General features: G+C 37.3%; 1 protein-coding gene across 28 annotated transcripts in view; it reads right to left on the bottom strand.

The window, feature by feature from the left end:
* Positions 1-16,403, bottom strand: part of PCBP3 (poly(rC) binding protein 3) — a 286,279-nt gene that overhangs the window by 255,989 nt on the left and 13,887 nt on the right. For 23 of the 28 annotated variants that reach the window (XR_013530629.1, XR_013530630.1, XR_013530631.1 and 20 more), the window contains one exon: positions 5,812-5,894. The exons of the other annotated variants lie outside the window; for them this stretch is intronic. The gene's annotated coding sequence lies outside the window, so the exon portion shown is untranslated. The remainder of the gene's footprint in view (positions 1-5,811; positions 5,895-16,403) is intronic. 28 annotated transcript variants of the gene reach the window in all.

The following is a 16,403-nucleotide window of genomic DNA, read 5'->3' as shown; positions in this document are numbered from 1 at the left end:
AGGCATTATCAGCTCAGGGTTAGTCAGAAGTTACATGGCGGATTTACATTTAACATAAAGTCACTCTTGAGTCTTGTCTTTACTCAAGTCAAGATAATTCAGTGAAAGACATTACTGAGAAACATGGTTCCATTACAAAATCTCATTATCTTAGAAATTCATTAAAAACTCAAACCAGCAGTCTAGGACCTTAAGTATTATGGATGATTATTAACTGGGTTATACCACAGATACTGTAAATTGAACAGTCTATGTCACCACTTTGGATTGTTTCTTTTTTGCTTAAGGATAATTATAAATAGAATTCAGAACTCTACAGAAAAGCACCCAACTCAGTAAAACTCATAAGGAGTCCAACTCACTGGACCTTTCCTCTCTCAATGCTGTAAGTTTCCAAGGCTGGGTTTTGTACCTTACAGCAGAAACACATGGCCTCAGAGGATAAACTTAGTGTGCTAAATAAATTATTTACCTTCCGAAAGTACTTCAGGATGAAATAATAATGTCTTCTCTACCCAGAGAGCTTTACTATTGAATGTGTTTGCACATCAGTCATCTCATGTTACTTCCACAAGGGTCTCAGGAGAAGCTCAAGCCAGATATTCACGTTTGCCTCTCTTCAAAGCAGAAAAACTCAAAGAAGGCCCAGGCACTTCTTGTAGGATACTACAGACAGAGAGGGATGAGTCTAAAAGTTGTCCACATCACTGCAATTTAAATACAAAACTCTTTTCTTCATCAAAAATTTTTATCGTTATATCTCATCTTATTTAAAAAACTGAAGTGTCTTATTTTGTTCTTCTTGTAAGAAATCAGAAAAGGTTTGATTTTCCAATATTAATAGAGTTAAAAACAAAAAAGATGGACTGCCATACTATGCCTTTGTGATGGCTGCTTAGAAAACTGCCACAAATGTACAGCTTCATTTGTACAGTGGAGAAGCAGAGGGAAGAAGAAAATGGGTCAAATAATTCCCAAAGAGTCTAATCAGAAATTTTCCTCTCTCAAATTCTCTATCATTAAATGCATAGTTCAATGGAGATAAATTAACATAGAATTGGGTTCTTTGAAGAGGGTGATATCATAATAAAAACCTCTGTCAAAAAGCTGGTAATCAGAAGACCTATTTTATACAGTGCATGTCATTTGGTGAAACTGTTTACCCCTGATCACCTGAAAGCAGACCATGTACACGCCCAGCCTCCAGCTCAGGGGAAGAGAAAAGGAAATGCCAACTGTCTAGGTGACTGTTACTCATTTTGCTTAGTTGAGCATCACAAAAAGACATGAGCCTAGGCAAAAATTGGCTGGCTTCAGAGAGACAGGAAAGTATCTAGAGGCAGTCCAGAAACATGGGCCTCAAAATCCGGGAAAAGCTATCCCTCTGCGCCCCAAGAGTAAGATGTGAGGCTGAACATGTTCTGAGGAGCAAAGACGCATTAAGACTTCACAATGAAGAGAGGGCTAAACTGTACACATAGGTGAGATTACAGGTGTGTCTCCCACCCACACCCATGCCTATTGTATTATGTTAAGCATCAAGATAACATGAGTAGGGAGAAACACACGTGTAAGAAAGCCAAGATATGAAGTAGGCTAGAAGATTGTAACTAGAAAAGAACTTTGGCTATAGTTACTGGCACATAAAACTACCAGATGTAAATAGATCAGAAGCTACTAGAATTGGGGAGAAACTGCATTGCCAAAGACATATAAGCTTAAAACAGTCAATGACTGTCAAAATAACCCAAATTTCCACAAGCAGAAAGCAGGCTGTGGGATCTCGCAGCCCCTAACCCCTGAGGAAGACGTTCTCCCTATTTTAGTCCATTTTCTGTTTCTTATAACAGAAAACCCAAAACCCAGTAATTTATAAAGAAAAGGAATTGATTTCTTACAGTTATAGAAGCTGAGAAGTCTAAGGTCAACGAGGAGAATCTAGTGAGGGCCTTCTTGCTGGTGGAGACTCTGCAGAGTCCTGAGATGCGGCAGGGCATCACACGGTAAAGGGGCTGAGTATGCTAGCTCAGGTATCTCTTCCTCTTCTTATAAAGCCACCAATTCCACTTCCCTCCTAACAGTTTAATCCATTAACCCATAAATGGATAAATCCACTCATAAGGGAACAGCCCTTAAGATCCAATCACATCTTAAAGGCCCCACCTCTCAATACTGCTATATTGGAGATTAAGCTTCAACATGAGTTTTGAGGAGGACAAATATTCAAACCATAGCACTCCCAAGGCCTAGCCAGATGGAGCAAGGAGGCCTGGAGGACAACAGGCCAGTTTCTTCTGCCCCCACTCCTAGGATAGGAGGTAAAAGAATCAGACACGCTATACTCTGACCATGATGAATGAAGACAAAAACAAGATTGTGCCAAAATCTCTCCCCACTGACATAAGTGGTGACTGTTTCTTTACCAATCATAACTTTAACCTCACTCCAGTCTATCCTCCTTATAGATAAGATTGAATGAGGTACTCATCATAAAATTGTCCCTACTTACTGATAGCACCCCACTTTCTTGAACCCTCCCCCAAATCACCTAACAAAAGCCCAAATCCTGTAACAGGTTCTTTCCAATACCCTCTTACCACAACACCCCATGGTTCCCAGGTGAGTGTCTAGTGGCCTTTGCTTAGAAAACATTGATAGATGCCTTCATAATACTTGCCCATGGGATGTTGCTCTTACTGTGGACCAAGCACTGATGTTTACCTTCCATTCATCTCCTTCCAAAATGGAAGTTTTAAAAATTGCAATTGGCTTGATTTGGCTCCACTATTATACAGTGTGAACACCAGATAAGCTGTGTGTCAGTTCAGTCATCAAACCACAAAAGTGACAACTGGATTTGATAAAAACTACACAATGCTAGAAATTCATCCTCTGTGCAAGACACAGTAACTAGGGCAACTCTGGATTGTGTCCCTGGAGAGATGAGCACATGACAACTGTCAAAGAAGGGTGTGCCAAGGTGAAGGACTGAGACAGATATAACCATAAAGAACTGTGCTCCCCTTTCCCAGGACAGCATTGAAACTAGGAAGCATTGTCAACCAGAAACAACACAATGCAGATTTCTCACCTCCATCTAGATAGAACCCTGTAACTAGATCTTGCTGGTGGAAAGCATGAAGAGATACAGATCATGGTCCTTGTCACTTGTGGGCCAATATGGCTGAGAAGCACGTGTGCCTTCTGCATGTGTGCTCCCCCATCTGCCAGTTGGACTGACGGGAAGCTGGGCCTAGAGGATGAGGATGCCACCTCCGTAGCAGATGGCATGTGAGAAACTGGGCCGAATCACCACACAGAGGAAAGCTGATCACTGATGAGGAGCATCCACAGTGAACTGTTACATGAGCAAGAAGTAAATTTTACCATGTAAGGCCCTGAAATTTGTGGGACTGTTACAGACGCGAAAGTTACCCAAAATATCGAAAAATTGGGGCAAGAGATACAGAGTAAAAGCATGAATCAGATACTGAGGTACCAGCCCTCAATTTGTGCTGGAACCACAAAGGGCTAACCCCTTAAGGTAGAGAATAAGTCCTCAGAAGCAAGTCAGCCCTCCCAAGCACTGAGCCTTTGTTCTACTCATCCGGTTGTCCTTAAGACTACACTGGATTAAGTTGGCTCCTTTAAGACTAAAGAACCGGCAGGGCACGGTGTCTCATGCCTGTAATCCCCACACTTTGGGAGGCTGAAAAGGGTGGATCATGAGACCATCCTGGCTAACATGGTGAAACATCATCTCTATTAAAATATAAAAAATTAGCTGGGCATGATGGCATGTGCCTGTAGACCCAGCTACTCAGGAGGCTGAGGCAGGGGAATTGCTTCAACCCGGGAGGCAGAGGTTGCAGTGAGCCAAGATCACGCCACTGCACTCTGGCCTGGCAACAGAGCAAGACTCTGTCTCAGAAAAAAAAAAAAAAAAAAAAAAAAAAAAAGAACCGTAGCAATATCTGATGAAAACCTCTCTAAAAACAATAATCATCCCAGGTTTCAAATTATTCCTCAAAAATATTCTGCAAACACAAATGTCTAGCACCCTAAAAGAAATTAGTGACACATTGAGGAAGAAACGGTAGAAATCACAGAAAACAAAAGCATATGTACAAAGACAAGAAGTTGGAATTACCCAATACAGACTACTTTAACAACAAAAATCCAAACAACCCAGTTAAAAATCTGGCAAATGACCTGAATAGAAATTTGTCTCAAGAACACATACTAACGGGCAATAAGCACATGAAAAAATGGTCAACATTACTAATCATTAAAGAAAAGCAAATCAAAACCACAAAGAGATATCATCTCATACCCATTAGAATGGCTATTATCAAGATAATAAGTGTTGGTTAGGATGTGGAGAAGCTGGAACCCTTGGGCATTGCTGGTAGAAATGTAAAATGCTGGAGCTCCTATGAAAACAATACAGTCACTCCTCAAAAAGTTAAGAAAAGTATTAACATATGATCTAGTAATTCCATTTCTGGGTATATGCACAAATGAATTCAAAGCAAGGGACTCAAATATTTGTATACCCATGTTCATGGCAACATTATTCACTACAGCCAAAAGATAGATACAACCCAAGTGTCCATCAAAGAATGAATAAACAAAATATAGTATACAATACAATGGAATATTATTCAGCCTTAAAAAGGTAAGAAATTCCAACACATGCTACAACATCAATAAACTCTGAAGATATTATGCTACATTAAATAAGCCAGTCACAAAAGGAAAAATATTTATTACTCTACTTGTATGAGGTATCTATAGCAGCCAAATTCATAAAAACAGAAAGTAGAATGCTGGTTGCCAGGGGTTTGGGAAAGGGAGTTATTGTTTAACAGGTAAAGAGTTTCAGTTTTACAAGATAAAGAGTACTGGAGATGGATAGTTACACAACAACATGAATGAACTTAATGTCACAGAATTGTACACATAAAACGTACTATTTAAAATGGCAGGCCAGGCGCAGTGGCTCACACCTGTAATCCCAGCACTTTGGGAGGCCAAAGCAGGCGGGTCACAAGGTCAGGAGTTCGACACCAACCTGGCCAAAATGGTGAAACCCCATCTTTACTAAAAATACAAAAATTAGCCAGGGGTGGTGGCATACACGTGTAGTCCCAGCTACTTGGGAGGCTGAGCTACTTGAAGAATCACTTGAACCCAGGAGGCAGAAGTTGCAGTAAGCCAATATTGCGCCACTGCATTCCAGCCTGGGTGACAGAGGAAGACTTCATCGCAAAAAAAAAAAAAAAAAAAATTAAATAAAAATAAAATAAAATGGCAAATTTTATGTTACATGTTTGACTAAAATTTTCAAACTACACTTGCTATAGTCAAAAACAAAAATAAGAGATTAGAAGCTATGTAAAGTAACAGTTTTAATTTTTTAATATCTAAAACTGAAAATTTTAAAAGTAATAAATGGGTTTTAAAGCAGATTGGGTGCTGCTGAAGAAAGAATTAGTGAATTGGAAACTAGGTCAAAGTAAAATATTCAAAGTATTAAGTAGAGAGGCCAAAATCTAGAAATACAAAAGAGAGAGAGCATGAGAACACATGGTGAGAAATCTAACACAAATTTAATCAGAGTCCCAGAAAGAAAGAAAAGAGATGATACAGAAGCAATATCTGAAGAAAATGGCAGCGAATTTTCCAGACTTATGAAAGACATCATGCCACAGATAGAAGAAGCCAACATACCTCAGGCAGGAGCACTGAACTCAGTGAAACCATAGAAATCTAAGGATAATGGGAAAATCCTTTAAGGCAATAAATTACCTCATGAAGATAGCAGTTACATTTACTGACTTCAGAACAGGAACAAGAAAAGCCAGATGCTGTGGAAATATATCTCCAACGTGCTGGAAAAAAAATGCCAACATTAGATTCAATTTACAGAAACAAAATCATTTAAGAATAAACATGAGAGTGTGATATAAGTGAAAACAGCAAAGAAAGAACTTCCAAAAATCCCTTCTTTCACAAATGCAATTTTTAAATGGCAAAAATTGTTCAAATCAATTTTTTTCAGAAATCTAGAAATTTAACCAAAGAGTTGCCACAATCTGGAGAACATTTGTTAAAGAAAAATGGTTAAATATCCAAGAACAGAAATTCTGTGGTATTTTAACTTACCCTATTCCCATTCCCCGCCACCTAACCCTATCCCATCTCTACAGTAGTCTTGAAAACCAACAGCCTGGCAGCAACAGAAGAGGACAAAACAGGGTTGGAGTCCCTTCAAAGTCTTATTATTTGACATGGGTAACAGGTTCCACTTGCAAGGTTACATTTATTTGACCTGACACACAGGTTACTGAAAAGTATTTTCCACAGAGGTGTGTCTATCAAAACAACTGAAGGCAATTGTTTAATTTTGTGACTACCTGAGAAAGTGGACAATAGGTGGAGCAAATAATATATTAACCCAAAAGCTTAAAAGGAAAATCTGGGGAATGAGATACCCACAGGTATTAAAAACTCTGTATATTTCTGACAATCCAGAAGGCCATGGTGCATCTACTCAAGGTTGTGTGAATGCCCAGAAAAGAAACTGGAGTGCCCTGAGATAGCCCTAGGCCCTCACACTGGGCTGACATTAAGATTCTGCACAATCAGAAAATGAAGACTAAGGCAGTTATAAACTGACACATGCCCAAACACATACACAGAGTCCCTTGAGACTTAATTATTCCAGGTATTTGAGGAAATCTCTGTCCAATTATTAGCTGACCACTAAGCTATTCTAGTACAGAATCGGTGAAGATATATGACAAAGAATATATACTTGACCAGGCACAGTGGCTCACACCTGTATTCCCGGCACTTTGGGAGGCCGAAGCAGGCAGATCACCTAAGGTTGTGAGTTCAAGACCAGCCTGACCAAAATGGAGAAACCCTGTCTCTACTAAAAATACAAAATTAGCCAGACATGGTGGCACATGCCTGTAATCTCAGCTACTCAGGAGGCTGAGGGAAGAGAATTGCTTGAACCCAGGAGGCAGAGGTTGTGGTGAGCCGAGATCACACCACTGCACTCCAGCCTGGGAAACAAGAGCAAAACTCCATCTCAAAAACAAAAACAAAAACATATAGACTTTACAGAGTTAGTTCAGGAAAGTTACTAAATAAACTAACAGAAGCTACTACAACGAGCCGCAACAACAACAACAACAAAAACGGAAAAAAGGAGAATCAGATTTCCAGAGTTGCCACATTATATTATTTAAAACATAAAGTTTTCAAAAGAGTATTATGACACTTACAAAGAAACAGGAAAATATGGCCCATACATAAGAAAAGAAAAAGCAATCAATAGAAACTGTTCCTAAGGAACTCCCAGTGTTGGACTTTAAATAATCTATTTTAAATACATTTGAAAAACTAAAGGAAGCCATGTCTAAATGATTAAAGAATGGCAGTGGTGTTTCATCAAGCAGCCATCAAGAAAGAAATGGAAATTATAAAAAGAAACCAAATAAAAATTCTAGAGTTAAAAAATAAAATAATTGAAATAGCAAATTCATTAGAGGGGTTCAACATCATATTTGAACAGGCAGAAGAATCAGTGAGCTTGATGATAGATCAACTGAGATTATCCAATCTAAGGAACAGAAAGTAAAAAGAAGTTTAAAAAAAAATGAACATCCAACAAAGGACTAACATCCAGGATCTACAAAAAACTCAAAACAACTCAAAAAGAAGAAAAACATAACCCCATTAAAAAGTGAGCAAACTACATGAACAGGCATTTTTCAAAAGACATACAAACGGCCAACAAACGTATGAAAAAGTGCTCAACATCACTAATCACCAGAGAAATGCAAATTAAAATGACAATGAGATACCATCTTACAAGACTCAGAACAGCTATTATTAAAAAGTCAAAAAATGACAGATGTTGGCAAATATGGAGAGAAAAGGAAAACAAATGTAAATTAGTACAACCTCTATGGAAAACAGTATGGAGATTTCTCTAAGAACTAAAAATAGAAATAGAACTACCGTTCAATCCAGCAATCCCAATACTGTGTATCTACCCAAAGGAAATCACTTATCAAAGCACTATTAAAATAGAAAGATATGGAACCAATCTATCAATCAACAGATGGTTGGATTAAAAAAATGCAGTATACATGTACCATAAAATACTACTGAGCCACATAAGATAATGAAAGTATGTCCTCTACAGCAACATGGATAGACTTGGAGGCCATTATCCTAAGTGAAATAATTCAGAAACACAAAGTCCAATACTATATATTCTCATTTACGAGAGAATATGGGGCTAAGTAATATGTACACATGGACAAACAAAATGCAATAATTGTAAGGCTGGTTGCCTTGCCAGGAGCTCGGACATGCCCATCCCTCTCCCCGCCTGAAAATTACATCACCAGAATATGCCCATCATCTAGCTCTGCCTTGGAAATCCCCTCCGCACTCGGCACCTAGCCCACCCTTGTAAAGCCCCGCCAAAACCTGCCAAATAGCACATTGCCCCATCTGAAAATCCAGCCTACCTACCTATAGCAGCTTGTCCTGTTTCTCCACAGCCAATCGAATGCCTTCACTCCCTATAAAACCCCACGCCCAGAGGAGTCAGGGGTGACTTCTCTGGCCTCTTTCCTTGGGACCACAGAACCTCACCTGGGAGGCTAATAAATTGGCATTTAATCTTTTTGTGCTGGCCTCAGTTTCCTCATTTTTAACTCAGCAATAAACCATGCAAAAGAATCAACCTTACAATAATAGACACCAGAGACTTGGAAAGGTGGGAGGTTAAGCGGGGGTGAGGGATGAGAAATTACCTAATGGGTAAAATGTAACTATTCGGGTGATGCTTATACTAAAAGCCTAGATTTCACCAGTATGCAATATATCCACGTAATAAAACTGTACTTGTTCCCTCTAAATCTATTTTTAAATTAAAAAATAAAAATTAAAAACAAAACTATAACAAGTGCAGATAACTGTAAAAGGCAATAATTATAAATCTGTGTTGAAGTGAACAGAATGTATAAAGATGTACTTTTTTTTTTCTCGGCTCACTGCAACCTCCACCTCCTGGGTTTAAGCAACTCTCCTGTCACAGCCTCCCAAGTAGCTGGTATTACAGGCACACACCACCAAGTCCAGCTAATTTTTGTTATTTTTTTAGTAGAGATGGGGTTTTACCATGTTGGTCAGACTGGTCTTGAACTCCTAACCTCAAGTGAGCTGTCCTCCTCGGCCTCCCAAAGTGCTGGGATTACAGGTGTAAGCCACTGTGCCCAGCCAAGATGTACTTTGTATGACAATAACAGCACAAAGGAGGAAGGAGGGAATGGAGTCATACAGAAGCAAAGTTTTTGTATACTAGTGAAATTAGACTGGTACTAATCCAAACTAAACTTGTAAACTGTCAGTAGTAAGCCCCCAAGTAACCCCTAAGAAAATAACAAAACATAGTAAAAAGAAAGGATAAGGGAAATAAAACAGTACACTAGAAAATATATATCTAACACCAAGTCAGTAATGGAGTAATAGAAAATTTAAAATGACACTGCATACAGAAAACAAAAAGCAAAATGGCTGGCATAAATTTTACCCTATCAAAACTGCATTAAACATAAATGGATTCAACATTCCAATATAAGCACAGAAATTGTCTAAATGGATTGCTTCCTGATTCAGTTATATGTAGTATATAAGAAATACACTTAAATTAAAAGACACAGATAGGCTGAAAGCATGGAAAAACATATACAATGCAAACAGTAACAAACAGAGAGCTTGACTGGGTATATTACCATCAGAAAAAAATGGTATTTAAGACAAAAATTATTATTAGAGACAAAGAATATAAGTATAAAAAGGTCAATTTATCAAGAAGATATAACAATTATACACATATATATCTCAAAATAAAGCCCCAGAATACATGAAACAAAAATTAAAAGAAACAAAGGGAGAATTAGACAGCTCAACAGTAATAGTTGGAAACTTCAAAAGTCCATTTTCAGTACAGGATGTAATGAAAGACAGAGAATCTGAAAGAAAACAAAAGATTTAAACAACACTAATAAACTAATTAGACCTAACAGACATTTATAGAATTCTCCATTTAAAAAGCAGAAAACATATTATTCTCAAATACACATGAAACATTCTCTAGAAGAGACCAGGTGTTAGGCTAGAAAATAAGTCTTAAAATTTTAAAAGACTGGAATAATACAAAATATGTTCCCTAAACACAGGGATAAAAAATAGAAATCAGTAACAGATAGAAATTTAAGAAATGCAAAAGTCTGTGGAAATCAAACAATACACTGCTAAATAACCAAAGAGTCAAGGAAGAAACCACAAGGAAAATTAGAAAATACTTTGAGATCATTAAAATTAAGGCCAGGCACAGTGGCTAATGCCTGTAATCCCAGCACTTTGGGAGGCCATGGTGGGAGGGCTGCTTGAGCCCAGGAGTTGGAGACCAGCCTGAGCAAAATGGCAAGACCCTGTGTCTCACAAATAATTTTTTAAAAAATTAGCCAGGCATTGGGGAATGCACCTGTGGTCCCACCTACTCAGGAGGCTGAGTTGGGAAGATGGTTTGACCTCAGGAGAATCAAGGTTGAGGCTGCAGTGACTTGTGATGGCACCGATACATTCTAGCCTGGATGACAGAGCATGACCCTGTCTCACCAAAAAAAAGCACAACATATCAAAACTTATGAAAGGCAGTGAAAGCAGTTCTTACAAAATTAGAGCTGTAAACACATATTTAAAAAGAAACATCTCAAATTGATAACCTAAGGTTCTACCTTAAGAAATTATAAAAGAGCCAACTAAATCTTTGCAAGCAAAAGAAAGAAAGAAACAAATACTGGGGCAAAAATGAGATAGAAAATAAAAAACAATGAAACCAAAGTTGGTTTTCTGAAAAGACCAACAACACTGACAAACCTTTATCTAGAATGACCAGGAACAAAAAGAGGGAAGACTCAATTTACTAAAATCAGAAAAACTACCAACCTCACAGAAATAAAAGGACTATAAAGAAATATTATGAACTGCTGGCCAACAAATTGGATAAGCTAGGTGAAATTAACAAGTTCCTAGAAAGAAACTATCAAAACTAACTCAAAAAATAGTACATCTAAAAAAAACCTAAAGGAAGTAAAGATATTAAGTATTTTAAAAATTTTCCACCAGGAAAAGTTTACAAACAGATGCCTTCACTATTCAATTCTACCAAACATTTAAAGAAGAATGAACACCAATCATTCACAAGGAGTAAAGGATACTTCCCAACTCATTCTATAAGGCCAGTATTACCCTAATACCAAAACCAGACAAAGAGATCACAAGAAAACTACTGATTAACATGCCTTAAGAATACAGATAATACAGACATAAAAGTCCCTAACAAGGCCGGGTGTGGTGGTTCACACCTGTAATCTCAGCACTTTGGGAGGCCGAGGTGGGTGGATCACTTGAGGTCAGGAGTTAGAGACCAGCCTGGCCAACATGGCAAAACCCTGTCTCTACTAAAAATACAAAAATTAGCTTGGGATGGAGGTGTGGACCTGTCATCCCAGCTACTCAGGAGGCTGGGGCATGAGAATCACTTGAACCTGGGAGACAGAGCTGCAGTGAGCTGAGATCACATGGCTGTACTCCAGCCTGGGTGACAGAGCGAGACTCCATCTCAAAAAAAAAAAATTCTCAACAAAACACTAGCAAAACAAATCTACCAATATATAAAAAGGATTATATGCCATGACAAGTGGAATTTATCTAAGTAATTCAAAGTTGGTTCAACATACAAAATGGAATCAATGTAATACACAACATTAATAAAGGACAAAAATAACATAGTATCGATGCAGGAAAAACATCTGACAACATTCAACTCCCTTTTGTGATTAAAAACAAAAACAAAAAAACACTCAACAAAATAGGAATAGAAGGGAAATTCCTCAACCTAATTAAGGGCATCTACAAAAATCCACAGCCATCTATAGTTACTGGTGAGTGGCTAAAAGCTTTCCCCCTAAGATGAAGAACAAACAATGATGTCCACTCATGCCACAGCAATTCAACATTGTATTAAAGGTTATAACCAGGGCAATTACATAAGAAAAATTTTTAAAAGGCATCTAGATTAGAAACAAAGAATCAAAAGTATCTGTATCTGCAGATGATATAATCTTGCATATAGAAAATCCTCAAGAATCCACTAAAAAACTATTACAGCTACTAAGTCTTATGCTCATGGATTGAAAAATTTAATACTGTTAACCTGACAATACTCCCCAAATTGATATACAGATTCAATCAATCCCCATCAAAATTCCACCTGCCCCCCTTTTTTTTTTTTTTAAAGAAAGTGACTAACTAGTCTTAAAAATCATACGGAAATGCAAGGGACAATGAATAGCCAAAATAAATAAAAAGAACACAGTTGAAGGACTCACATTTCCCAATCTTAAAACTTAGTACAAAGCTATAACAATCAAGACTGTGTGCTGCTGACATAGACAAAAACATATAGGTCAATGAAATAAGAGTTGAGAGTTCAGAAATAAACTCATATTTTATGGTCAATTGATTTTTGACAAAGGTGCTAAGGCCATTCAATAGGTAGTCTTTTAAACAAATGGTACCAGGACAACTAGACAGCCACAGGCAGAGGAATGAAGTTAAACTCCTCCCTTATATTATAGATAAAAATTAACTCGAAATAAACTGAAGACCTAAATTTCAGAGCTAAAACTATAAAACCCTTAGAATAAAACAGAGGTGTAAATCTTTGTGACCTAGAATTAAGTAATGTCTAAAATATGACAAAGCACAAGCAACAAAAGAAAAAAATAAATAAACACGATATCATCAAAATAAAAACCATTTGTGCATCAAAAGATACTATCAAGAAAATGAAAAGACTACTCACAGTTGGAGGGAAATTATTTGCAAATCATTTATCTGATAAGAGACTAATATACAAAATATATATCGAACATTTACAACTCAGTGATAAAAAGACAAACAATCCAGTTTTTAAACAGGCAAAGGATTTAAATAGTCATTTCTCCAAAGAAAAAACAAAAATGGCCAATAAGCAGTACATGAAAAGGGCTGAATATCATTAGTCACTAGAGAAATGCTAATTAATACCACAATAAGATACTATTTCCCACCCACTACATGGCTATATTCAAAAAACTGAAAAATAACAAGTGTTGGAGAGAACACAGAAATTGGAACCCCATAAATTACTGATGGGAATGTAAAATGCTTCATTTACATTCCAAATCATTTCGAAAATTTCCAAAGATGCTGCAGCATCTTTGGGAAACAATTTGGCAGTTATTCAAAAACTTAAACAGAGTTACTGCATGACTCAGCAATTCTACTTCTAGTATAAACCCAAGACAAGTGAAAACATATATTCATATGAAAACTCGTACATGATTGTTCATAGCATGTCGTTCATAACAGCCAAAAAACAACCCAAATACCTACTGATGAATGGATAGACAAAATGCCATATATCTATACAACTGAATATTATTCAATCATGAAAAGGAATAAAATACTGACACATACTACAACATGGATAAAGCTTGAAAACATTATGCAAAATGAAAGAAGGCAGACATGAAAGGCCACATATTATATAATTCCATTCATATTAAACGTCCATAATGGGCAAATTCTTAGAGATGAAAACTAAATTAACAGTTGCCAGGGCCTTTGGGGAGGGAGAAACAGGTAGTTACTGTGTATGAGGTTTATTTTTAAGGTGAACAAAATTTTCTGGAATTATGTAGAGATGATAGTTGCATAACCTTGAAAATATATCAAAAATACTCAGTTGTAAAGTTTAAAATGGTGAATTTTATGGTGTATGAATTATATCTAACAAAATGTTGAAGTAAATTGAAAGAATTTGTTAAAAGATGAAATAAAAATATGTTTAGATTAAAAAATACACAGTGTCAGCCAGGAGTGGTGGCTCACGCCCATAATCCCAGCACTTTGGGTGGTCGAAGTAGACAGATCACGAGGTCAAGAGATCAAGACCATCCTAGCCAACATGGCAAAACCCCATCTCTACTAAATATATAAAAATTAGCTGGGCGGCTCCTCACCAGCAAGGGAACAAAGCATGATGGGGAACAAATTTGACAAACTGACAGAAGCAGGCTTCCGAAGGTGGGTATTAACAAACTTCTCTGAGTTAAGGAACATGTTCTATCCCAATGCAAAGAAACTAAAAACCTTGAAAAAAAGGTTAGACAAAATTCTAACTAGAATAACCAGCTTAGAGAAGAACATAAATGACTTGATGGAGCTGAAAAACACAGCACAAGAACTTCATGAAGCATACACAAGTTTCAATAGCCGAATAGATCAAGCAGAAGAAAGGATATCAGAGATTGAAGATAAACTCCATGAAATACAACGAGAAGGCAAGAAAAGAGAACAAAGGGTGAAAAGAAATGAACAAAGCCTTCAAGAAATATGGGATTACGTGAAAAGACCTAATCTACGCCGGATGGGGTGTACCGGAAGATGATGCGGAGAATGAATCCAAGCTGGAAAACACTCTTCAGGATATTATCCTGGAGAACTTCCCCAACCTAGCAAGGCAGGCCAACATTCAAATACAGGAAATACAGAGAACACCACAATGATACTCCTCTAGAAGAACAACCCCAAGGCACATAATTGTCAGGTTCACCAGGGTTGAAACAAAGGAAAAAATACTAAGGGAAGCCAGAGAGAAACAGGTCACTCACAAAGGGAAGCACATCAGACTCACAGCAGATTTCTTGGCAGAAACCCTATAAGCCAAAATAGAATGGGGGCCAATATTCAACATTCTTAAAGAAAAGAACTTCAAACCTAGAATTTCATATCCAGCCAAACTAAGCTTCATAAGTGAAGAAGAAATGAAATCCCTTATGGACAAGCAATTGCTGAGAGATTTTGTCACTGCCAGACCTGGTCTGCAGGAGCTCCTGAGGGAAGCACTAAACACAGAAAGGAAAAACACGTACTAGCCACTACAAAAAAGGACCAAATGGTAAAGACCAATGATGCAATGAAGAAATTACACCAACCAAAGGGCAAAACAACCAACCAATTATAAAATGGCAGGATCAAATTCACACATAACAATAGTAACATTGAATGTAAATGGACTAAATGCCCTAATCAAAAGACGCAGACTGGCAAATTGGATAAAAAGCCAAGAACCATCAGTGTGCTGAAATGGGTCAGGAGACCCATCACACATGCAATGACACACATGGACTCAAAATAAAGGGATGGAAGAAGATTTACCAAGCAAATGGAGAGCAAAAAGAAAGCAGGGGTGGCAATCTTAATCTCTTATAAAACGAACTTTAAACCAACAAAAATTAAAAGAGGCAAAGAAGGGCATTACATAATGGTAAAAGGATCAATACAACAAGAAGAGCTAATGATCCTAAATATATATGCACCCAATACAGGAGCACCTAGATACAGAATGCAAGTCCTTAACGACCTACAAAGAGACTTAGGCTCCCACACAATAATAATGGGAGAAACACTGCACTGTTAATATTGGAAAGATCAATGAGACAGAAAATCAACAAGGAAATCTAGGGCTTGAATGTAGATCTGGACCAAGTGAACTTAATAGACATTTACAGAATTCTTAACACCAAATCCACAAAATATACATTCTTCTCAGCACCACATTGCACTTATTCTAAAATCAACCACATAATTGGAAGTAAACCACGGTGCCTCAGCAAGTGTAAAACAACAGAAATCATAACAGTCTCTCAGACCACAGTGCAATCAAACTAGAACTCAGGATTAAGAAACTAACTCAAAACTGCACAACTTCATGGAAAATGAACAACTGGCTCTTGAATGTAGACTGAATAAATAATGAAATGAAGGCAGAAATAAAGATGTTTTTTGAAACCAATGAGAATGAAGACACAACATACCAGAATCTCTGGGACACATTTAAAGCACTGTTTAGAGGAAGATTTACATCAATAAATGCCCATATGAGGAGCAAGGAAAGCTCTAAAATCAACACCCTATCATCAAAATTGAAAGAGTTAGAGGAGCAAGATCAAAAAAACTCAAAAGCTAGCAGAAGACAAGAAATAACTAAGATCAGAGCAGAACTGAAGGAGATAGAGACTCAAAAAACCCTTCAAAAAATCAACAAATCCAGGAGCTGGTTTTTTGAAAAGATCAACAAAATAGATAGACCTTTAGCCAGACTAACAAAAAGAAAAGAGAGAAGAATCAAATAGATGATTTTTATTAAAATGAGAGAAGAATCTTTGTATTAAAAAGAGAAGAATCAAATAGATGAT

Source organism: Callithrix jacchus, chromosome 21 (assembly GCF_049354715.1).
Source record: "Callithrix jacchus isolate 240 chromosome 21, calJac240_pri, whole genome shotgun sequence".
NCBI classification, from domain to species: domain Eukaryota; kingdom Metazoa; phylum Chordata; class Mammalia; order Primates; family Cebidae; genus Callithrix; species Callithrix jacchus.
This window is presented reverse-complemented; position numbering and strand designations above follow the sequence as displayed.